Source organism: Scyliorhinus torazame, chromosome 17 (genome assembly GCF_047496885.1).
Source record: "Scyliorhinus torazame isolate Kashiwa2021f chromosome 17, sScyTor2.1, whole genome shotgun sequence".
NCBI lineage: Eukaryota > Metazoa > Chordata > Chondrichthyes > Carcharhiniformes > Scyliorhinidae > Scyliorhinus > Scyliorhinus torazame.
This window is the reverse complement of record NC_092723.1, coordinates 171897661-171922556: the sequence shown is the minus strand read 5'-3', so window position 1 is coordinate 171922556 and position 24896 is coordinate 171897661. Positions and strand designations below refer to the sequence as shown.

General features: G+C 48.4%; 1 long non-coding RNA gene across 1 annotated transcript in view; it reads right to left on the bottom strand.

The window, feature by feature from the left end:
* LOC140394412 (uncharacterized) overlaps positions 1-24896 on the bottom strand; it is a 142317-nt gene that overhangs the window by 48986 nt on the left and 68435 nt on the right. The window lies entirely within an intron of this gene.

Genomic DNA, 24896 nt, shown 5'->3' with positions numbered 1-24896 from the left:
CCAAAATTGGTCCTTTGCTAGAGAGTCTTGGCAGGGCGCTCCCGAATCTGTAACAGTGCAACCCGACATGATTTCCACTACTGCCAGGCAATTGGACATCATGAAAGTTCCAAAATTAACAAGGCATGAGGTAATCACTTAAAACATGTATGGAGCCTATTAATTAGCATTCATTAAATGAGTCTTAGCATGAAAAATTCCAAAGATTTAATCTACCCCATAGATCTGAGATCACTTGAGAAAAAATATATAGTTATAAGCTTTAGTTGCTCAAAATTATTTCAACATCTGCCAAGTTTGTGCCTGCAGCTGCTTACCATTAGTCCTGAACATCATTATGCAAGGGGCATGAGGAACATCAGTAAATTCAGCAAGGAAAATAATTAGTAGAGGAACAAATAAGCATCCTGTAGGCATTTTGGCCAGCTCCATGCTAATTTGTGAATCTACGTGTGTTGTAACAATACCATCATGTATTCACATAGCGCCTTTTTTTTTTAACAGTAAAATGCACCACTGCATTTCAGAAGAGCTTTATGAAACAAATTTCGACACTGAGCCATGATAGATCTGGTAACCTAAAGCTTGGTCTCGGCAGTAGGTTGCAAGGGACATCATAAAAGGATGAGAGAAATAACGAGAGAAGGACAGAGAGATTGAGTCTGGGAATTCCAAAACCTTCTGGCTTCGGTTGCTGAAAGTATGATCACCAATGGTGTGGTGATTAAAGTGGGGCATTTTTAACTGGTCGGGATTTGAGGAGCAAAGGTGCCTCAGTGGCTTGTGAGGGCTGTGGGGCGGCTCAGCTTTGAGGACAAGGGTGAGAATTTTAAACCACTGCATCACTGAAGGTGGAGCCAATGCAGGTCAGCGAGGACGGGGGGGGGGGGGGGGGGGGGGGGGGGCGTTGAGAGGCATATGGGATTTGGTATGAGTTAGGAGGCAAAGTTTTGGATGGCCCTAAGTTCCTAAAATGTAGAGTGCAGAAGGCTGAGCAGGAGTACATTGGAATAGTCAAATCTAGAGGCAATGGAGGGTAGCAGCATATTCGCTGGGACAGAGACAGCGGCTGAAGAGTAACAGGTATGAAATTTAACCAGACTGCCCTGGGACAGATACATTATACCGAACGGTTCTCGGTAAGCTGATGTATGAGTCTGCCAGCTATGTCTGACACTCTGGCACTGCAGTGCAGAGGTGCCATTTTTGGATGGCGCTTTAAACCGAGGTTCCATCTGCCCTCTTAGATGGATGTGCAAGATCCCATGTCAATATTACAAAGAAGAGTATGGGAGTTATAGAGTCAGACATTTACAGCACAGAAAGAGCCCCTTCAGCCCGTCTTCTTTGCACCAGCCGCCAGGAACCTATCTATTCTAATCCCATTATCCAGCATTTGGTGTGTAGCCTTGTATACTATGACATTTCAAGCGCTCATGTAAATACTTCTTAAATGTTGTGAGGTGTCATGTGAGAGTACCTTTAAGAAATGGGTGTTTATAAATGGGTGTGTATAAATATCTGTAGTGAGAGTACCTTTAAGAAATGGGTGTTTATTACTGCAGTGATGTCAGAGAGTGGGTGGAGCTGGGCTGCCTGTCAGCTTTTTACTTTTGTTTTAGGCTGTTTGCTGCAGGGTGCGTTTTAGTTACGTTTTCGGAGCTGGATAGCTGCAGTCACAACCAGAAGAGGTGTATGAATCTCTCTCTGTAATCTAAAGACTGTAAATCGATCCTGGTGATTTAAAACTAATACCAGTAGTGACTTTCACCTGATGTGCTTCTGGTAAAAGGTGTTTTAAGTCTTATGGGCGTTAAAAGGAAAGCTTAAAGGATTACCCAGTGTTGTATTCTTTGGGGGTTGTATTTGAATTAATGGTTGCTAAGATGTTCACTGTATGTTTTAAAAAGGTTAACTTGAGTTCATGGAATAAACATTGTTTTGCTTTAAAAAATACTTTTCCATTTCTGCTGTACCACACCTGTAGAGTGGGCCGTGTGCTCCCCATACCACAATCTATTAAACGTTGTGGGTCAGGTGAACTCCATGATATACTTTGGTGTTCTCTAAACCCTGGCCCATAACAGAGGGTTCTAACCTCTTCCACCCTTTCAGGCAGAGTGAGTTCCAGATTCCCACCATCCTCTGAGTGAAATGTTTTTCTCTAAAATCCCCTCTAAATCTCCTGCCACTTACATGAAATCTGGTTATTCACCCCTCAACTCAGGGGAAAGGTTTCTTCCTATCGACCCTATCTACGTCATTCATAATTTTGTACACCTCAATCAGGTGTTCCTGTCTGCTCTAACAACCCCAGCCTAATCAGTCTCTCTTTATAGCTGAAATGTTCGAGCCCAGACAACATCCTGGTGAATCTCCTCCGCACCCATTCTAGTGCAATCACATCCTTCTTATAGCGTGGCAACCAGATCTGTGCACAGTACTCTAGCTGTGGCCTAACGAGTGTTTTATACAGCTCCATCATTGCCCCTTTGCTCTTATATTCTATGCCTTGACCGATATGCCTTTTTAACCACCTTGTCTATCTTTCCTGCTGCTTTCAGAGATTTTTGGACATACACACCAAGGTCCCTGCGATCCTCTGTACTTCCTCGTGTCTAACCGCTCATTGTGTTGCCTTGTTAATCCTCCCAAAATGCATCACCTCGCACTTTTTCAGGGTTAAATTCCATTTGCCATTCTACTGCCCACCTGACCAGCCAGTTTATATCGCCCAATAATCTAAGACTTTCGTCCTCGTTATTTACCACACCACCAATTTTTGTGTCATCATCAAACTTACTGATCAAACAGCACTGATCCCTACTGACCTAGCTTCATGATCTGTCTCCCATGCGGGTCCTTGTTAAAAACCTTACTGAAGTCCATGGAGACTACATCAACTGCACTGCCCTCATCTACCCTAGTCACCTCCTCGAAAAGTTCAATCAAATTTGTTAGATATGATCTCCCCTTGACAAAGCCATGCTGACTATCTTTGATTAATCTTTGCCTCTGCAAGTGGAGATTAATTCTGTCCCTCAGAATTTCTTCCTATAATTTCCCTGTCACTGATGTTAGACTCACACACCTGGGGCGCGATTCTCCGACCCCCTCACCGGTTCGGAGAATCGCCAGGAGCTGCCGTGAATCTCGCCCCCGCCGTGTCCCGAATTCTCCGCCACCAGAGATTCGGCAGGGGCGGGAATCGCGCCGCGCCGGTCGGCGGTCTCCCCCTGGCGATTCTCCGGCTCGTGATGGGCCGACATCCCGCCGCTATCAACCCTCGCCAGCCGGCGTGGATGGAACCACCTACCTTACTGGCGGGACAAGGCGGCGCGGGTATGCTCCGGGGTCCTGGAGGGGGCGCGGGGACGATCTGGCCCCGGGGGGTGCCCCCACGGTGGCCTGGTCCGTGATCGGGGCCCACCGTTCGGCTGGCGGGCCTGTGCCATGGGGGCACTCTTTTTCTTCCGCCTTCGCCATGGTCTTTACTATGGTGGAGGCGGAAGAGACCCCCCCCTACTGCGCATGCGCGGGGATGCCGTGAGCGGCCGCTGACGCTCCCGCGCATGCGTTGCCCGGCGAAGTCCTTTCGGCGCCGGCTGGAGTGGCGCCAAAGGCCTTTCCCGCCAGCCGGCAGGGTGGAAATCAGTCCGGCGCGGGCCTATCCCCTCAAGGTGAGGGCTTGGCCCCTAAAGGTGCGGAGAATTCCGCACCTTTGGGGCGGCCCGATGCCGGAGTGGTTCCCGCCACTCCATTACGCCGGATTCCCCCGCCCCGCCGGGTAGGGGAGAATCCCGGCCCTGTTTTTTCCCTACTTTCCTTCTTGAAGAATGGTACCATGTTAGCTGTCCTTCAGTTCCTGGTATGGTGATATGCATATCTGCAGTAATGCATATAGTTCAATACATGACCTCCGATGAGCAGGTGGACAGAGATCCACCATGTGTCTCCACAGAACCGGGAGTTGGTAGTACGTCGTACTAGAGGTCAGCCTCATTAGAAGTAGCTCCAGCAGAATGCAAATATTCGTTACCGTTTGTATTATAGTTTGTTAGTTCCTTTCCACATGTTCATTTTGTTAATAAACTATCTTACTAGTCAAAGAACTAAATGTTCTGTGTGCACCTTTACCACGGCCACAACACAGAACATCACACCCGGCACCTCACCAGCGGCCAGCGAGGATTTGAAAATTAAGGTCAGAGTCCCTGCAATCTCCTCTCTTGCCACACACAGGATACACCTCATCTGGGCCTGCGGATGTATCCTCTTTTAAAAGCCCGCTAAGACCACTAACACCTCTCTTTCAATGCTAATCTGCCCAATTATAGCACCCCCCCCCCCCCCCCCCGCCCTGCTTTCAATACCTACATCATCTTTCTCCATAGTAAATACAGATGCAAAATACGTTCCCTACATCTTTTAGCTCTACACACAGATTACCACCTTGGTCCCTAATGGGACCTACTCTTCCCCTGGTCACTTTCTATGCACCTCTAAGGCAGGTAGTTTTCAAAGTATGGGTCGCGGGCAGGTATCGGGAGGGTTGCAGACGGAACGTTTCCGCAGTGGTTCTGAGGGAGAAGCATCCAATGGCCGTTACCGGCGCTTAAATTGAGAGTGGCGGTCACTGCCGCCTTTTAAATGAAAGGATATGAAGCTGCATGCAGTCTTCCGGCCAGAAGTGGCAGCAATGAGCAGGTTATGAGCCCTGAAGGTAAACCTGATGTCAAGTGCCCTCTATGCACATGCTTTTGGAGCCAAATCACGGAGAAGTGCTGCTTCCATTTTCTAGCTTCTGGCAAACAAGGCAAGAGGACTGTGAAGATGAATCAATTTCTTCAAGTAAGAGACAGCCAGAGGCTCAAATAGGCAGTGTATATACTAGGCGGGATCTCATAACAGCATCTGTTGGAGAGAGCTTTTCAGGAGAGTCCAGGGCAGGACAGAGTACTGCTAGTGTTATCTCTGTGCACAGCTCCAGGGCCTCTGGTTAACATCCTACAAAGAAGAAACTTAACTCGGGAACAAAGCAGTATAGAGATGATTTCTTGAGGTATGGTTTTGTCAATTGTGCCAATGCAAATAAGGAGGCAAAGCCCATGTGTGTTATATGCAAGGAAGTACTGACAAATGCGAGGAGAAGTTTCAGATTTTGAAAGAGTGGAGGATGAAAAATTACTTTTGAGGTTGAGACCCCTGAGTCAGTTATTAACTTACAGCTGACTGCAAACTAAAAGAGGCTACTGCTGTACCTGACTTGTGATACTACATTAAAAACATGTCAAAAGCCATGAGGCTGTCAAAATTCTGGAGTAGCAACTCCCAGGAGTATCCAATGCTGAGTAAAACAAGCATTTTGTTGCTATTGTCCTTCACGACGGCTTATATGTGCGAGGCTGGATTTTCCGTTTTCACAAAGTTGAAGACGGTACAAATGGACCAGGCTGAAGTCTGCATGTGATATGTGCATTGTGCTCTCCTCCTTTGAACTTGATTGGAGTGAGATTGTGAGGATCATGCAGGTGCCATTTCGCATTAAAGGTAAGCGAACGTGGCGTGTGTCGCAAAGGTCGGCTGCGTGGGTAGCAAGGGTCGGCCAGCATGGGCCCTGAAGGTCGGCCGGTGTGGGTCCCAATGGTCAATCAGTTAACAAAAGTGACCCAGGGAAAAGAAGTTTGAAAAACACTGCTGTGAGTCATCCATTATTTTCAGCCCCCTGTATCTGCCAAAAGCCTTCCTTTCTTTCCTTATTCAATCTTGCATTTCCCTTGACATCCAGGGTTCGCAGGGCCTTTTGGTTCCACCCGTTACCTCTATAGGAACATGATGGCGTTGTACTCTCTCTATTTCCTTTTTGAATGACTCCCACTGTTCTGATGTGGATTTTCCTACAAGTAGCTGCTCCCAGTCAACTTTGGCCAGATCCTGTCTTATGCTATTAAAATCCCTCAATTCAGAACTTTTATTTCCAGTCCTTCTTTGTCCTTTTCCATAACTACCCTAAATCTTACTGAGTTATGGTCACTATCACCAAAATGCTCCCCACTGACACTTCTACCACCTCTATGGCTTCATTCCCTAAAACTAGGTCAAGCACTGCCCCCTCTCTTACTGTGCTGACTCAAAAAGCTCACCTGGATGCAGTTTAAGAATTCTGCCTCCATGTTCTAATTCCCCATATAACTCGGTATTTGTAGTTCATGTAACATAAACACATTAGGTAAAATTTTTGTTTAGATCTATTTTCAGGCACAGAATGGCTGCTGCACTTCTTTCACATATAAGAAGCTGGTTCCAGGCTTCATTTCAATATTACCAGGGAGCTGTGGTTGCTCTCAAGCCTCCAGAGATGTTTTTAAGATGAACAAATTGGGGACATCTGTTTCTCGAACTTCAGCCCTCAGGTAGGTCATGGAGGAAGTGCAGAAAGAGGGAGGGGAACTGTGCAGCTTAGCTGCAGCTCTGAGGAGTGCCTAGGAGTTGTGGGAAGCACTCCTGCTCCTCCGAGCTCCAAGTCATAATAAAGGAAAAATAACCTGACCTGTTTGTTGTTAGCCACTTGTAAGGATGCAACAAAGACTGGTAAACCTTTGAGGCTCAGGCTTGCCATGTGCTCTGCTCAGTGCAGCCCTACTTCTGCAATCAGTCCTTAAAGAGGTAGGTTTCATTAACATATGCATCTGGGATATATTCTGTTAACAACACATGTTGATGTCAGGGTTGTGACACTCTGCCATTAGCTTTGTGAAAATGGGATTTGGCTGTCTGACTCACCATTAGAATGCAGTGAATATCATAAAGTCGTTGTGTTTGCATGGTAGATACAAGCTAAGCTCTTGCATATATTTAGGGCTAGTAATTAGTAGCACAAGTACCCTTTTAACAATTTGATAATTGGTAATTACTGCCAATCTATCTCTCTGGCACTGAAGCTAACTATTGCAAGTGTGGACTCTCATTCCATCAGGTTTGAATTTTTAGCTTTAAAAATATCAAATTTTTGTTTGCGTTTTTTTTCTCTTTGACTTTATCCAATCTGTCTTAAACTCTCTTCATTTATTTCTCTTTCCGCACCTAATTTAATATCGAATTCCCCTCCTTTAGTCCCCCCCCCCCCCCCCCCCCCCCCCCCCCCCCCCCCCCCCCGTCCCCCCCCCCCCCCCCCCCGTCCCCCCCATTCATCCACTCCCAACTTTCTTAGCCCTTGTGCTGTTTATTTCCTAATCCTTTTAGCCCTTTTAGGAAATATCATAGAATCCCTACAGTACAGAAGGAGAACATTCGGCTCATTGAGTCTGCACCGACAATCTGAAAGAGCACCCTGACTAGGTCCACTCCCCACCCTATCCCCATAACCCCACCCAACCTGCACATCTTTGGACGCTAAGGGACAATTTATCATGGCCAATCCACCTAACCCACGCATATTTGGACTGTGGGATGAATCCAGAGTACCCGGAGGAAACCCACGCAGACACAAGGAGAAAGTGAAAATTCCACACAGACAGTCACCCAAGGCCAGAATTGAACCCAGGTCCCTGATGCTGTGAGGCAGCAGTGCTAACCACTGTGCCAGCATGCTGCCCTGTTGCCTGTCCTGTTCCCTCAGATTCCTGAAGCCTCTTTCCCTCACTATGCCATTATTAGATTGCACTTTCAGCAACCTTATGTGAGCCGAAGAGTGCAAACGGGCAAGTCTAACTCATCATTAGACGCTTTACTGCAGCAGAATCCATTTTCATATTCTGGCCAGACGAAACAGATTCCCAAATGTTAATAAATGCCTAGGATCAAGTTACAAAAGACCTGCAGACCGAGTTAAGATACCAGAGGTGCAGAAGAGGCCAAATATAGACCAGTGTAGATAGAAAGTTTAGTCTCTGGTGTTACACGAATATATAGGCCATCGCCAAACATGCCAGTATTTCTAGATCTACTCTTGGCTGGGGACAATCACTCAATGACCTGCATCTAGCCAAATAGCTCTCGGCCATCAGAAATGTTGAGGGGATGGTAAAAACAAATTAAGGGAACAGCAAGAGAAAGCTGCATTTGTATGGAACTTTGAGCGTGGTCAAACACACCACGAGACAAAATGTAATACCGAGCCACATAGAGATATTAGAACGGGTAAGCAACAGCTTGGTCAAAGAGGGAGGTTTCAAGGGTCATGCATCAGCAGGAGGGAAAGATAGAAAAGTGGTGAGGATGAGGGAGTAAGTTGCAGAGCTGTGGGCCCATGTTGTTGAAAACCACGAATAAAGGCGAGAAATAAAGCGAGGAGCGGTGTAAGAGTCCAGAGTTGGAACCGCCCGCGTGTCCCGGAAGGTTGTGGGGCTGGAGGCGGTTGCGGGGGTGGGGGATGAGGGGGGGGGGGGTGGGGGGGGGGGGGGGGGGGGGAGGCAAGGCCATGGAGAGATTCGAAAACGAGGACAAGGATTTTAAAACTGAGTTATTGCTGGACCATGAGGCAATAAAGGTCAGCGAGCACAGGGGGCGATGAGTGAAAAAGAGTTGGTTAAGGATACCGGCAGCTGAGCTTTCAATGAGCTTGAGATTACACAGGGGTGCATCCTAAGGAAGGCGGGAGACCGGTTGGGAGAGCATTGGGATAGTCAAACCGCAAAGTAACAAAGAACGGCAGGGAAATAAAAGGACCAGTAGTTTCCATAGTCATTCGGCAGGGAAGCAGTGGCAATAGAATAGTGGTGCCACGTACACAGCAAGTACAACTAAAGCACACAGATGTAGGTTCTGGAAATGATCTTACTAAGTTGATGATTTGCAGCTGTAAGCTTGTGTTCACAAGGACCGTTACACAACTTTTTACATGTAATTGAACAAAATACCATTGAGACTTTCTGTGGACAGCAAGCACTCTCTATGCATCCGCCCAGAATATGTAATCATCAATGGACAACTGCATAATCATTCTGATAAATAAATGCATTAAATGAACATTTAGATTCCCAACCACAACGCACTCACCCTGCTTTCACCGAGAAAATAAATTCAAATTAAATTACAAAGGAAGCAAAAATAAAAGATTTATGTATCAACTTCATCCACGTGCCTTGCTATAAAAATATCCTTGTGTTATCAACATCCTGTGGTTTACCACTGACCAGAACCTGAAATGGATTAGCCGTATAAATACCGTGGTTTAAAGAGGTTTGAAGCTGGAAATCCTGCAGCGAGTAACTGACCTCCTGACTCCAAACCCTATCCACCATCCACAAGGCACAAGTCAGGAGACTGATTGAATACTGTCCATTTGCCTGCTCCAACAACACCCAAGAAGCTCGACACCATCCAGGACAAAGCAGCCCACGTCCGCCACTTTAAACATTCACTCCCTCCACTGACGCACAGTGGCAGCAGTCTGTACCATCAGCAAGATGCATTGCAGCAACCCATCAAGGTTCCTTCAACATTATCATCCAAAACCAGGACCACGGCCACCTAGACAAGGACAAGGGCTGCAGATTCATGTGATCACCACCACCTGCAAGTTTCCCTCCAAGCCACACATCAGCCTGACTCAGAAATACATCGCCGTTCCCTCATTGTTGCTGGGCCAAAATCCTGGAACTGGTGCCTACATCACATGGACTGCAGCAGTTCATGAAAGCAGCTCACCACCACCTTCTCACGGGCAATTAGGGATGGGCAATAAATGCTGGCCTAATCAGTGACACCCATATACCATGAACACATTTTTTTTAGATCTAGGCACTTATAGTTCTGTTGTCACGGAATGGATATGTGGACTGCAGGAGGATGTCATAGAAACATAGAAAATAGGTGCAGGGGTGGGCCATTCGGCCCTTCAAGCCTGCACCACCTGCTTCTTGTTACAAACTGAATCCTTCCAATATTTCCACTTCCATGGCTTCGCTCTGAGCCCTTCACCGAACCGATCACAACCTTTTGTCCTCACATTTAAACCGGTCTCTGGCTCACACGGCTTCTTTACTGTCCATCCCGGAATCCACCTGAGTGACATCTCCTCATGGAACTACATGGTTGGAGGATTTCAGGAGCAGGTCTATGTTGTCCATTAATTTGCACTGGGGACGTGCGCTGGGGGCTGCTCCGAGTTCTCTGAGTCTTCAAAGAAGATAAGGTTTCAGTCCATCTGTCTGCCTTGGACATTTGCCCAGTTCCCAGAGCTCAGTGCACCAACCACGAGGCCTCTTCGCCAGCAGTTCCCCGAGGCTGGTGAGCTCAGTTGACCCCGTCTCCTGCTGCTGTGAAACATGGCCATGTGGCGACCACCAGAGTGTGAGACCCTTCCTAAGCAAGAACTAATACCCTCCGAGGGGTGTGTCGTTGGGCTGGTGGAAGGTGCATGTGTCGGTTGAGATGCCTCAACAAAAGAACAAAGAACAATACAGAACAGGAACATGCCCTTCGGCCCTCCAAGCCTGCCCTGATCACGTGTCCTATCTAGACCAACTGCCTGTGTTCTTCTATACCCCATTTGTTCATGTGCCTATCCAGGTATGTCAACAGGTGTACAACCCTCCCTACTGGGCTAGGGCTTCTGCTGAGGTCAGGCAGGGAGTCCGCAGCCTCAGGCATTGGCCTCTTCCTAGTGGCACCTATTAATGTGAGACGAGAGAGCGAGTGACAACATGGAGGCCCACTTGGCCCTCAGGTTTCTATACCATGGACAGATCCTTACTGGATGGACTCCAAGTCCAAGCTCCCCATTACCAACTGTCCAGTACCATTCCACACTTACCCTCTCGTTGAACTCTGTGATACCCCTCAGGTGCGGGCACCATCCCTCCCACCCCCACCGGCCCGTGGTGGAGCGACTGAGGTTGTTCATCCGTTTCCAGCATTGCATGGCTGACTTACAGCACCGTCTACCCTGTGCCCACGCAGGGTAAGCTTGCCTGCTCAGCCTCCTCCACCCATCAGCTGGATGTAGGAAAAACTAGAACCAGAGGACACCATCCCAGACTAAAGGGACGATCCTTTAAAACTGAGATGAGAAGGAATTTCTTCAGCCAGAGGGTGGTGGCTCTGGAGGCCAAATCATTGAGTGTCTGTAAGACAGAGTTAGATAGGTTCTTGATTTTCAGGGGATCAGGGGTTATGGGGAGAAGGCAGGAGAATATAGATGAGAAAATATCAGCCATGATTGAATGGCGGAGCAGACTCGATGGGCCGAGTGGCCTAATTCTGCTCCTACATCTTATGGTCTTATGGATACAGTACACCATTCCTAACATTGACATGGTCAAGGAGGACACGCAGGGAGGCATCATGAACTTGAGGGCTGGACCTTCACCTCTCCTTCCAGACATCTCGATAGGTGGTATTGGCAGTGGGAATATCCAGGAGCCTTTTAAATAAGGCGTCCAGATATGATGTGGGGCACAGGTCATCCTGCCTGCTCCCCCGCAAGATGTTGGGAAACCGCCAACAATATGATTATTGACATTGGATTTCCCATCGACCTCTGCAGCGGGAAACATCCCCCGTCCTCCCCCCATTGGACCCAGCCCCGAATGGGGGAATTCTGCCCAGCGTCTTTCACATCTTCAAAACGGACCAAAGAACTTGACCTGACAATGAAATATTTTGGAATGAGGTCCTCCCTTTACTTGGCTTAATTATTCTCTGACATCAAGTTAGAAGGTTATAAAATGGGTTGAATTTGGGAGCCAAAAAGTCCGATACCCGCTGGTGTAAAATCACGTTACATTCCTCCCAATGGTTGGATAACAGCGGGTCGTTTGTACCGCACTGGCTAGTGGCGTGAATGCCATTTACATTCAATTGGATCTCATCAATGCCCATTAAAACCATTGCCCGCTGGATTCCCGTCAGTCCTTTCAATCTTACATCACGCCAGTGGGAAATCACATTGGCGTCAATGATTGCTAATGGGTGGCTTTCACAGGGCGGTCCTGGGTCCATCAGAGGCCTCGAGGTGAGCAGAACTGTTGCTAACTTTTGGTTGGCTCTTAAATCGTAATTTGCTCTGTTTGTTTAACCTTTGCTCTAGAGTCGCCAGGTATCTTGATGATACCGCCACGAGGTTCAAGTTCAAGTACTGATCAATAACTCAACACACCAATTAGTAAGATTCAAATCAAAGCACATTTATTATACACAGTAAATCACTACTCATGCATAAACTCTACTTTCTAGGCTATTCCTATCACTAAAAGGCCTATACTTAGCTTCGGACTGGCTCACCAGGTCAGGGGAACAAATGGCCTTTCGGTCAGGTCCTGAGTCTGCAGGATTCAAAAGCTGGTATGGACTTGTAGCTAGGAGCGCCTATCTCGTAGCGAGCGTTGACTTGAGGCTTACTTGGTTGGAGGCAGCGAGGCAGGTCACTGTCAAGGGTTGGTTCAAGTTGCTGAGTGACCCTGCCAAAGAAGGGCGATTTGAACTTGGAGCCTTTACTTTATAGTCCCCAGGGGCTTCCCGCCCTTCGGGGCGGACCCCGTACCTGGTTCCAAATGATTGGACTGCGTTCCGATCATTTGGATCGATTTCTCCAATACCGGAGGTGTTTCCTGATCGCTGGGCGGTCCCTAAATGTCCGTTGGCCTTCCTTTGTCTTGGCTCCTGCTGGCGCCGAGGAGTCTGGCTTGGCTTTATTCACCTCAACTGTTGCCATTGTGCCTTGGAATCGCTCATTACTATGCAGATGGCTGCTGCATTACTATGCATATGGCTGCTGGTTTTAGTGCTGTCTGGTTTCTTACAGGTTCCAATACACATGATTTCTGTATTTGCTAGTCTTTGCCTGTGTTGGCTGAATTTCCCTTCAGCCTTTGCGGTTCTCCATTTTAAGTCGGGAAATGGCCAACTCAGGTGGCTACAGAACAACTTTCTGCCATTGTGCTGGGCTGCTCCTGATGGGCTGTGATGTGTTGGGTGTTCTGGATCACAAACAGGCCACCAACACTGGAAGTGGTGCAACTCTCTTTTATTATAAGGTTAACTATATTAACATACTTGAACTGTGGGTAAATGCAATACCAGCTTTAACTGTTGACCCTTGCCTAGTCCTAACCAGGTGATGCACTCAGCACATGGTGAATGTCTGTGTTGCATTCTGTGAGCTCTGTGCTCTGTTGCTCTTTTTAGCCTTAGTTTATTACCTCTGATTATGTCACCTTTGCTCACGAGTCGCCAGGTATCTTTCTGATACCGCCACGTGGTTCAAGCTCAAGTTATGATTAATAAGTCAGCACACCACTTAGTAAGATTGAATCAACGGTCATTTATTATTTACAACAAGTAATGCTTATACAATAATCCTACTATCTATATAGAAACCTACCACTACTGGCCAATACTTAACTTTAGGAAGGGCCCACCAGGTCAGGGAAACGAATGGCTTATCGAATCGGATCTGGCCCGCGGGATTCAAAAGGCTGATATAGGTCGATGGCTAAGAGTCTTTATCGGGTAGCGATCGCTGGAGTCAAACTTACAGTTTCTGGTTGATGTTCTTGCGAAGGTCTCGAGCAGGAGAAGAAGGGAGAGAGCGAGAGCGATCTGAACTTGGCCCCTCACTTTACAGGGCCCCGGGGCTTCCCGCCTCTCGGGGCGGCCCTTGACCCTGAGTCCCAAGTGATTGGACTTGTTCCCGATCACTGGGTTCGATACGTCCAATAACGGGGCGATTCCTCGATCTGGGGGGTGGTCGTTCGCCTGTCTTTGTTTTGGCCACTGCAGGCGCCGACAGGTCTGGCCCGGCATTCAATTGCTAATATGTTGCAATTGTTCCCGGGGATAGCCGATTAAACTGCAGATGTCTGGGTTGATGTGCTGCTAATAGTCTTGAGTATCGATCTGGGCCGACTTCCCCAGAGCCGAATATGCTATTCTGTCTGCAGCTGTCCGTTTGTGTCCTGTTGGTTGCTTTTCCCATCAGCCTTTCCGGTTAGCCATTTTAAATCGGGTTTCGGCCAAATTAATAGGGAATCAGCCATTTTAGGTGGCTACAGCTCCAAGCTGGCTGCTACTAGAATGAGCGGGAACTCTCCTGTCCCCTGTCTTTATAGTGCGTGTGCTCTCACTGGTGATTGGCTGCGGTGTTGTGTATGCTGATTGGTCCCACTGCATGTCCATCAGTGTGTGTGTGTGTGTCTGCACCATAATATACTGGTGTACATTATGACAGGCTGCTCTCCACTCTGCAGGGACAGACCGACTCCTGCCCTCCATCTCCATGCTGAGCCAGTCTTAATGGACAGCACCCTGCTGCTGGAACCACGGATCCTCCTGTGTCACCCAGTCGGTTCAGTTCTGTGCCTGGGGGTTGGGAAGTATAGGGGTTCCCCCTGACCGCCCCCCCCCCTCGCCACAGTGTTTATCTGAACAGCACTGTGCTGTGGGACTCCTGCAGCCCCTGTAACAATGGTCCGAATTCTGAGGTGAAGGGGTGGGGTTGGGTCAGGTGGGTGAGGGGGGGGAGGGGGTGACTGGCTGTGATGTGGTGTACGATGAAGACAAGGGGCAATTTGGAAGGAAGGCTGTCCAAGGGGATGGCAGGGGGGCGAGGGCTCACAGTGGTAAACAGAGGAGTCAGGAGGTGGGTGAAGAAGCGGAACAATTGAATTGAGAGAAGACCGACAGGAGGGAAGTTGGGCCTGACAAAGTTACATGAAACTTGGGTTGGCATAGTGGTGCCACGAGTGGTTGCACCCAGTTGCCTCCCCAGCTCCTCCCCCCCGCCCCCCCCCCCATGGCAGACCACCCCAGCTGGGGCTGTCTCCCCCCTAGCCGAAGGACCGCACCCCCCCCCCCCACCGAGCACTGGGGTGGCAGATCCAGCACCTCTGAGCTCTTTGCCTGTGAGCAAAGATGGCTACTCACCTCCTTGGCTCCCCACAGAAGCCCTTCCGGCAGGTACACGTTTTTAAAAAGGAGTACTAATTGGCGCAGCGTGACCACTTGCTGGGGAGACCGGTGAATGACAGGAGGCCATTGGATATGGGGTGGCTCTTGTTAATTGTGTGGAAATAGGGCTCAAGTGGTGATAATTGGTTTCTGACCATTCCCGAGATCCCGATTTCACCGACGGGAGCGGGCCGGTTGCATGTTTGCCGCCCGCCGCGCTTCTTGTCCTCGGCCTCTCTCTCTATTCACCGACCTCGTTTCGCTTGAGTGAGAGCGTAACGAGATTGGAGCATCGCACCCTTACTCTCAAAATGGGAGAATTCCACCCAATGAGGTTTGCATGAGAACCTTCACAAAAAAAGACAAGCAGTAAGTTTGAGTCATTCTCAATCCTTGGAGCACGCACAATATCACAATTGTACTGCCGGATTCAGAGATTCTGAATGATTTACAATGTAATCTATGTGTACCTTGCAAATCTGATTTCACTGCATGAGCCCAAATTGCAATCCTGTAGCTAAAGAAAATGGAAAGGCATGCACATTATTATGAAAACTTGACATTTTCCATTCTCGACAATGGTCTCATCTGTTAGAAATAGGTCACGTTTGAGGCCACTTTTTTCACGAAATGTGTCTAATTGAGAATGAAAATTGAAAACGGAGCTGTAACTATTCCAGGCTATTTAGCAAGGCCTTCAGACCAGGTGTTGCAAACTTTGCCTCTCTCTTGGATACTTTCCCCAGTTTAGTGTTGCTGGTTTCTCCTGTAATACCGATTACAGGCCCTTCACGATCGCTACCCACGGTGACTCTCGCCACTGAGGTTCTGGGTTCAAGTCCCCACTCCACCCAAATCAAGACTGATGTTCCGGTGCTGAGGGAGTGCTACACTGTTGGAGGTGCCGTCTTTCAGATGGGATGTTCTACTGAAGCCCCTTCGGCCTGGTTGGGTAAAAGATGCTGTGCCACTATTTCGAAGAAGAGTAGTGGAGTACTGGTGTACTGGCCAATATTTATCCTTCAACCCACATCACATAATCAGATTATCTGGTCATTATCAGATTAGTGTTGGTGGAAGTTTGACTGTCACCTTTCTGCCAACAGTGAATGCACTTCAAAGTACTGTGCTGGCTCTAAAGTGCTTTGGGATAGCTGGTGGCTGGGAAAGATGCTATGGAAAAGCAAGCCTCCCTTTTCCACTTGTGCTGGTGTAACTCAGGAATGTATAACCTAGTGAGATACCCTTGAGACATTGTCATCCTCATATAAACTCTTCCCCAGCCTTCTGAAAGCTGAACCTGTTTCACACTTTAATCACACTGGCTTCAAGTTAGTCCACAAGTTAACTTACTTTGCAGTTGTTGAGTGAACAAATGGATTTTCAGTCACTTTCCCCACATTAAAGTTTGGTCTTGTATCCCTAAGTGCCCAGTGTCGCAATACTTTGCAGTCTCTTCTTGGTGGTTCCTGAGCAGAGGTTTGGTGGGTTTCCTGTCCACTGGAAATAAAAGATGTCCCCCTTCCTCTCCACTGTCCCCAGCACAGCACTGGAGAACCTTGATGCCCGCTTACCTGCTTCCTCAGCCAGATCTTCCTCAAGTTCTTCCACTGAATCTGCAAACCGAAGGCACTTACCCCTTTAAGCTGTCTGCTCTTCAGTAGCGTCCTGGATTCCCAATATGAACCAAGGTCACAACCCCACTTCAACACCAGTGTCATGCAGTCAACAAATGGGGCAGTTAGTGCTTGATACAGGCACAAATGATTATAATTGGCTGGTGTTGCCGGCATTGATGACAACTGGCTTGCCCTGCCACATTTTCAAACCAATTTCTGTACCACTGTTTCTCTGCTGTTAATTTTTAAATATTTCGGATCATGTTTGCCTCCAGTGAAAATCAATAACCTGAATGGCTGCCATTAGGTTTTACATATTTCAGGCATGCCTTAGATGTTCTCCAGGACTAACACCACCAAACTAACCCACAGTCAAAACCATACCCCTGATAATCAGGAGTGTACTTTTGTTACCCCATATCTCAGTGAATAAGAGCCCCAGAACACAGCTGGTTTCATTGAAGGCCTTCAGGCCAAGCCCTGACCAGGGAAGAGAGAGGAGGTATTGTCATCAGCTTCTTTTTTTTTAATAAACAATTTTATTGAGGTATTTTGGGCATATAGAACAATGACATTGTATAGTACTGTACAAAAGGAAAAGCAAATAACACATAGTGCAAACCACGACTCCATTCGCGCAAGGACCTGCCTAAACCACCCCCTACTCTACTCCCCCCACTCCCCCCCCTCCCCCGGCCCCCACCTGCTGACGATTAATTCTCCGCGAAGAAGTCGATGAATGGCTGCCACCTCCGGGCGAACCCCGATAGTGAACCTCTCAAGGCGAACTTAACCTTTTCCAGACCGAGAAAGCTCGCCATGTCCGATAGCCATACTTCGGTCTTCGGGGGCTTTGAGTCCCTCCATGCCAACAGTATTCGTCGCCGGGCTACCAGGGAAGCAAAGGCCAAGACGTCGGCCTCCTTCTCCTCCTGGACTCCCGGGTCCTCCGACACCCCAAAGATTGCCACCTCAGGACTCATTACCACCCCAGTTTTCAAAACCCGTGACATGATGTCCGCGAATCCCTGCCAGTACCCCCCGAGTCTAGGGCACGACCAGAACATGGGCACATGATTAGCCGGCCCACCGGCACATCTGGCACACTTGTCCACCGGCCCGAAAAATTTACTCAACCGGGCCACCGTCATGTGGGCCCGGTGCACGACCTTAAACTGGAACAGACTGAGCCTGGCGCATGTTGCGGTCATGTTTACTCTGCTCAGGGCTTCTGCCCAAATACCATCCTCCATCTCCCCCCCGAGCTCCTCTTTCCACTTAAGCTTCAGGTCCTCAGTCTGTGTATCCTCTTCTCTCATTAGTTCTTTGTAAATATCTGAGACTCTACCCTCGCCTACCTCTCCCCTAGAAACTACCCTGTCCTGCCTCCCCTTTGGCGGGAGGCGTGGGAAGGACGGAACCAGTCTGCGCACGAAATCCCGCACCTGCAAGTATCTAAATTAATTCCCTCCCGCCAGCCCAAACTTCTCCTCCAACGCCCTCATGCTCGGGAAGCTCCCTTCCAGGAACAGATCGCCCACCCTCACAATCCCTCCGCCACAGTCGATACCCACCGTCCATGTTCCCCGGGGCAAATGGGTGATTGCCGCAGATTGAGGTCCACACTGATGCTCTCACTTCCCCTATATGCCTCCTCCACTGGCCCCATCATCAGCTTCTGATGCTTGGCAGCAACGGAAGGTGAGAAAAATGCACATTTAAGGTCAGCTCCAGCATAAACGGTCAAATAGTCGAGGCCCCTTTCTATTAATAGATAGCTGAGGGCTTTCATAAAATGATTTGTATGGCACATTAGGTTTAGAACATAGAACATAGAACATTACAGGACAGTACAGGCCCTTCGGCCCTCGATGTTGCGTCGACCTGTGAAACCACTCTAAAGCCCATCTACACTATTCCATTATTGTCCACATGTCGAATGTTTGGAATCTTTTATGAACCCTAGAACAATTTATGCCACGGACGGAGGCCATTTGGAGTCATGTCCATGCTAGTTTGTTTCTTTAATACATTCAAGATATCATTGAACCACAAACACTAAGGCATAGTTTTTAAAATTTCATTACTATTGGGGGTCCAACAGAGCCAGTCGTTCCTTAAACATTTTTGGTTGTATTCTGATGTTAAAATAAAGGCAAATAAAGCTGCCCCACAGTCAACAATATGCTGGAGCAACTTGCGTAGTGCCAAGGGTGCCATGAAACCTCACTGTGTCTCGACATCAGTTACAATATGCCCTCTATAGATATAAATGTATTTATAAAGCAACTTGTCACCTCTCTCCCAAATGTCTCAAAATACTTTGCACAGAATGAATTCTCAGAAGTGAGGGAAGCATGAATGAAAAGCAGACTTCAAAAACATTTAGAAACACAAAGGATATCATGGGAAACATGCATGTGCGTTTGCCAAGCGGGTGAAGGGTTGCCTGAGTGCTGTACTTGTTGCCAGAGCCAAGGAGAGAAGGAACTACAATTGGCATTCATTACAGTGCCAGGTACCTGAGGTACACCAGGTGCCAGTATTTCCTTGGGCAACCTTCCCCAGTCCAGAATGTTCCTTCCTCTTGTACGTTCTTTGTTGTATGTGCGTACAATATGCCCACACGAGTCGTTTTTCTATTCCTTTATGGCATGCCAATATTGCTGCCAACGCCATAATTTAGTGTCCATCCCTAATTACCCCTGAACTGGGTGGTTTGCCAGGCCGAGAGTTAATGAGCAGAATTTTACCCAAAAATGATTTGGTGTCATTTAGGGCACAAAGATCGGTGCGAATTGCGTTGGTATGATTTCCATCACGATCTTTCGCACTTAGTCATTTATTTGGAGGAGGGTGTGATTTGGACTAGCATTGAGAGGGGCAGGGTCAAACATGCCAGCATGTCCGGTCCTCAGAGATAGAGGCACCATTTGTAAAGGGCGCCCTGAACTCAGACCCACCCTCTTCTCGCTGGCAATAGGGCCCCCACCCCTGACAATCAGCGGCATCAGGCCCCCCCCACCACAAATTGCTGGTACCAATCCCCCCCCCACCAAAGGAGGGTGACACTCCGCTAAGGGGTCACCAAATGCCTCGCCCACCTCATGTCCCTCCCATTTATGCCCCGCCCCCTCATGCCCACCCCCCCATGTCCCAGCCCCTTCAGGCCCCGCCCTTTGGCAGTAGCTCCAAACACCCTCACATTGCTCACCTTGCAGTGCCAACTTGGAAGTGCCAACCTATAAGTGCCTTAACAGGGTGCCAGGAGGTAGTGCCAAGGCACTGCCCTGCCATGTCCCCGGCTACCCGGGGACTACAATGGCCTTCGAGCACCCCTGGCGTGGTCATCTCGTCTGGTCTCCATTTGTGGAGATTGCGACGTCTCGTGAGGTTAAGTTAAATCTAAAGCATCGCGAATCTCGCGAAAGGCCTCTCGTGAGATTCAAAGGCCCCATCCCAACACCAAGTTAGATGCAACGAGGCCAATAAATTGTGCCCTGTATGTTTAAATGAAGATTCAAATATGCTCATCTGGTTCATGTCCAACCATGAACATGGTTCATCCCATTTTAGGGCTCACCCGGTATATTCTTGGCACAGCGGGATTGGTGCCGGGAGCAACGGCGCCGGAAAGCCGCCCCGAACCACATCGCTGTGGGTCTGGAGTCACATGCCGGCCAGACAGGGTAAGGATGGTAGGTTATTAGTGAACCACATGGGTTTTTAACGCCAATCGATAACGTCAATCAAGAAGCGTGGGTCCCAGTGTCTGGCGACCAGGACTCAAAACAACAGTAGTTTATGAAGTACTCTGAGCAGCTCTTACATTCTTCCCTCTTCCTGCACTCCCGGGTGAGATATCATGTCACCGTGTGACCAATCGGTCCACATCTTCACCGTTTAAGTTGGAACAACCAATGATAGTGAGATGTAACAGTGTGTGCAAACAATCACTGCGCACAAACCGTTTTATAGCATACCGATTGAACAATACATAACTATTGACATAGACTGAAACTTGGCTTAAGCTTTTGCAACTGGTGCATAGCCTCCCCCCCCCCCCCCCCGACCCCCCCCCCCCCCCCCCCCACCCCTCACCATTTTGTTATTCAAAAGAAGTAAGACGAAGACCAGTTGTAGACTAGTTCATTACATAGTCCTGGAACCGTGTATTTGGTTTGGTCATGTGCCCCGAGCGTGTGATTGTGCCAGTTGGCTGTGCTGGAGACGCTCGCGGGCTGGTGTCCTCAGTGTGAATGACCTGGGCCGTTCCTTCAGTGTATCCAGTGGGGACAGAGCTTGCTGGTTAGGCCTCTGGAGGAGCCTCCATTTCCACTAGTGTAAGGGGCCTGTGTTAAAGGCTGGATGGCTGGAGCAGTGTGGCATTTGCTGTTGCTGGTTCTGATACCTGTAGTAGGTGACACCACATTGATATATCGTGCGCACCATCTGAGGCTACCACGTAACTGTTCGCCTGCTGGGCATGGCTGTGTACCGCCACCGACTTTAAAAAAAAAGTTACTTCATTTTTACAGGATGTGGACTTCGCTGGCTCGGCCAACATTTGTTGCCCATCCTAATTGCCCTCGAGAAGGTTGTAGTGAGCTGCCTGCAGTCCATGTAGTGTAGGTACAGCCACAGTGCTATTAGAGAGGGTGTTACAGGATTTTGCCCCAGCAACAGCGAAGGAGCGGCCGATATATTTCCAAGTCAGTGTGGTGAGTGAGTTGGAGGGGAACATACAGGTGGTGGAGCTCCCAGGTATCTGCTGCTTTTGTCCTTCTAAGTGGTAGTGGTCGTGGGTTTGGAAGGTTCTGTCTCAGAAGCCTTGGTGAGTTCCTGCAGTGCAAGTTGTAGACGGTACACACGGCTGCCACTGTGTGTTGATTTTGAACAGAGTGAATGTTTGTAGAAGGGGTGCCAATCAAAAGAGCAGCTTTCTCCTGAGTGTTAGAACATAGAACATAGAACAATACAGCGCAGTACAGGCCCTTCGGCCCACGATGTTGCACCGAAACAAAAGCCATCTAACCTACACTATACCATTATCATCCATATGTTTATCCAATAAACTTTTAAATGCCCTCATGTTGTTGGATGTAAATGTAAATGTTGTTGGAGCTGCACTCATCCAGGCAAATAGGGAGTACTCCATCACAACCCTGACTTGTGCTTTGTAGGTGGTAGCTTTGGAGAGTCAGGCGATGAGTTGCTTACCGCAAGATTCCCAGCCTTTGACCTGCTCCTGGTAGCTACAGCATTTATATGGCTAGTGCAGTTCAACCTCTGGTCAATGGTAACTCCCAGGATGTTGATAGCGGGGGATTCGGTGATGGTAATACCATTGAATGTCAAGGGGCAATGGTTTGATTCTCTCTCATTGGAGATATTCATTGCCTGACGCATGTGTGATCTGGATCCTGACCATTTGACCAGGCATTAAAGGGCCGAGTCTATGGGCATCATGGTCATAGTGCCTTTTCCCTCTTAATCAGCATTCCATGAGGGCACCACTCATGTTGGATTTGAGTTTGGGCTGTGTGGTGATACACCACTGTACTTCCCTAGCATTGTACATAGTTATATAATAGTTGTGTGTAACGTGGCCCTGTAATCCTGTGTATGGTACTGTGTATTGTACTGTAGCTCTGTAGAGGTTAGGTCACCTGTATGTAATCTGACCTGGCCATGGAGAGCTCCGCCTTAGCCACTACCCCGGGAGTTAAGTATAAGACCCAACTTCTGAGACCGGACCCATTTTGTCTGGGGTCGTCTGTGTCGGGTAAGCTTCCTATGTAGTGTATTAAAGCCTTAGTTAAAGTCTCACATGTCTTTGTGGTTCTTGACGCTTAGTGCATCAGGCTGCAATGGAACCTTGGCAGGAGGAATTGTGGTCCTGGTGTGCCGGGAGAATAGTTGCTGTGCTGACGAGTGCAGACCCTGTCTTGGCATGTTTCAAAGGCGAAGGAGTGCAGCAGAGTAATCTGTCTGACCTCGGGCACATTTCACTAGAACATCCTTAGCTGAGCATACCGCCTGTTCCACCAGGCAGTTGATCTATAGGGGGCTGCTCATGATATGCTCAAAGTGCCATCAGTGTGCAAAGTTCCCAAACTCGGTGGAGACAATTGCCCATGTGGTCCGTCATCAGTCTCCAGGGATGCCATGTGTAGCGAAGTGTCTCTTGAGCTTGATGATGACTGTAGCGCACAAAGACTCCGTGAGACGAATAGAGTGAAGTCGATGAGGCTTTATTAAGCGTGTCTGTTCCCCAGCAGCTCGATAGTAAACTGGCCTGCGGGGGAAGACTCCGGCTTCTTATACTCCGCCTTCAGGGCGGAGCTTGAGGTCAACGGCCAACCAGGACCCGGGATCTGTCAGCCAATGACATTAGGGCTTCCAGTCCCACATGACCCCCAATACATACTACCACAATGACTTTGTTCCTCCTCACGTTTGGGGGGCAGTCGGATTCAAACCAACCGGAATACGAATCAACTAAGACCAAATTTAGTTTACCATCACACTTCTGACACCATGGCTGGCGACCAAGGACTTATATTACCGATAGTTTACTAAGTACTCTGAACAGCTCTTACGCGCTTCCACTCGGGGAGAACGCCCGCGCTTTCGTCATGTGACCTATTGCTTAATTACCTCATCACGTGATCACGCGGTCTACAGTCACCATTACACTTTCATTCCAGATTTCTAATGAATTCAAATTTTGCCACCTGCGGGGGTGGGATTGGAGCAGAGCAGCAGCCTGGCTCTCTGGATTACTAATCCAGGGACAATGCCACTCGGCCACCGCCTCCCCAGGCTCACTAGAATTGGAGGCCATCCTGATCGGCACACGGGGCCATACCTCTGGTTGGGGCTTTCTGGAGCAAAGTAAACAATTTGTCAGGTCCTGCTCCTTCTCCTCTTCAATATCTCTCTGAAACAGCGAAAAGAACTTCCTGTAGATTGATTTACTTTGAAGTGCAGTGAGTGTCGTTCCGCTCTGCATACAGGAAGATCATTTGTTTAGATTTTAATGCCATCAAGGGTTTTGTGGAGTGTGGTAATCATCACTGTGTGTATATATTAGGAGATGTGTGGTAAGACCCTGTACTACAGGTACGGGGATAGTCCCTGCCTGCTGGCTCCGCCCAGTAGGCGGAGTATAAATATGTGTGCTCCTCATACAGCAGCCATTTCGCCAGCTGCGGTAGGAGGCCACACATCCTAGTGTAATAAAGCCTCAGTTGTATTCAACTCTCGTCTTTGTGCGTCAGGGAGAAAGCGGGAATATGGCTGAGATCGAGGATCAACCATGATCACATTAAATGGTGGAGCAGGCTCGAGGGGCTGAATGGCCCACATCTGCTCCTAGTTTCTATGTTTCTATCCAACTAGGACAGATGAATCATCTGATTGGTAAAATTGGAGCCCTTACCCCTCCCGAGGTAGGAGACTTTAAAACCTGCCCTAGATGGACAACAGAGATTAACAACCATGGAAAACCTTCAATGGGGGAGGCATTAAGGATCTCAAATTCAGGCACGTTTATGCATAATGACAGGTGAACACGAATCAACTGGTGACTTGCTGTTAGCTTCGGACTCTTTTATTGGATTGCCGGAATTTATTTAAACATGTTAATGTCCTGCTTGGAAGCATCAACACTTCAAAGGGGGGAGGGATTAAATGAAGTGAATTGAACCCAACAGGCAAAGGGTAGCAGCTCTCCTGGCCTGTGACCAACATTTCTACCATAATCAATCTTCCCTGCGCACCAACTTTATATCCCGTCATGGCGAAGGCAGGGTGGGAAAATGCAGCGAGCCGTTCAAAAATCCATTGACTTCCGATCCCGCTGGCGGGAGAGACTGTAAAACTCCGCCCAGAGTCTGAACAGCCTTGCACAAAACTTCTTACTGTACAACATGGACGCTAATGGATTCGACTCCCAGCACACTGAAGCAACCATGTTATTCTTTCTGCTTACAAAACACTTGAAACCAAATAGCGTGTCTTGATAACACTGACATTCTTTGAAGGGTTCTCTGTCCATTGGAGTCATTTGTTTCAGGGTTATAGCCTACGCGGGTAATCTGCCTTTCACATTTTTCAACCCCGGGCTTGCCAATGTGGATTTCTCTGATATCAAATTCAAGGAACACCGTGCTGGGATCTCCTGGCGAGCAACACAATTCCCTTGTGATCGTGTTGGCACTGCCAATGAAGCTTCATTCCTCGCCCGCAACCCAGAGCTGCAAATAGCATTCCGTCCCCTGGTGAATTATCTGACACCGCCCATGGAACTCAACCCCTACTGGAACCAGAGTGACCCTGCCAAGAACTGCTGAGTAATTAATTCACAGCGGAACCACCACTAAT